This window comes from Echinops telfairi, unplaced genomic scaffold, assembly GCF_000313985.2.
Source record: "Echinops telfairi isolate 266 unplaced genomic scaffold, ASM31398v2 ScPeMD7_7467;HRSCAF=8505_1, whole genome shotgun sequence".
NCBI classification, from domain to species: Eukaryota; Metazoa; Chordata; class Mammalia; order Afrosoricida; family Tenrecidae; genus Echinops; species Echinops telfairi.
In genome coordinates this window covers 28,870,331-28,871,422 of record NW_022111368.1, presented here as the reverse complement: position 1 = coordinate 28,871,422, position 1,092 = coordinate 28,870,331, and positions in this window count along the sequence as shown.

The window sequence follows — 1,092 nt, the reverse complement described above, 5'->3', positions numbered from 1 at the left end:
GCCTGTCCGCGCCGGCGTGCTCGAGCCTAGAGGGTCTCGCCACAGCAGACGCCAAAATGGGATCGTGGAGGGGGGAGGCTTGGAGGGGCGAAGGGTGATTTGTCCCTATCGGCAGTGGTGGGGCGCGACCGGCGACGTCGCGGACAGCCCTGCAGGGCCCTCGAGTTAGGACCCGTGGGCGGGGCTTAAACTAGTTGCCAGTGATGGGCGGGGCTGGCTCACGCTGTTCACTCCAAAAGAGCCGGGCTCCACCCTTTTTAAACAAAAGTCTAGGCCTGGGGTTCTCAACCTTCCTAATGCCGCGACCCTTTCATACAGTTCCTCATGCTGCGGTGACCGCCCAACCATCAAATTATTTTCCTTGCTACTTCTTACTAATTTTGCTACTGTTATGAATCGTCATGTAAACATCTGATATACAGGATGTATTTTCATGGTTACAAATTGAACATAATTAAAGCACAGCGATTAATCACAAAAACAATATGTAATTATACATTGTGAAATATTACTAATTACAAATAAATGAAATTTTGTCTTGAAGCATGATGTAGCATGGGTAACAAACAGTCTTAATATAACAGTAAACTACATTGTTACATTTTGCGACAGTATGCGGAAAACCAACGCTACTGGGAAGGTTGAGATGGCTTCTTTCTCACCAGATCAGCATATCTGCATGTGGGTGGACCCACCTGGAGACCATGGTTCCTAAGACCATTGGAAATAAGTGTTCTCCGATGGTCTTAGGCGACCCCTGTGAAAGGGTCCTTGACTCCCAAATGGGTCGCGACCCACAGGTTGGGAACCACTAGTCTAAGTGTCCAAGAGTACCCTGAAGATCCTCTAGAGGTGAATAACAAAGAAATGTACACCAGTAAAGCTCTGAAGTTAGATTGAGCTAAGGCAATGGTGTGTGTTTTGCTATAATCAAAAGATTGATGGTTAGAACCCACGCAGTTGCTCTTTAATAAGCTTGACAATCTGTATCCATAAAGGTTAAAGTCAAGAAAAGCCCATGAAGTCATTCTAGTCTCTAATACATTGGTGGCCCTGAGTTGGAATCAGCTTAAAGGAATGGGTTTGTTTGGC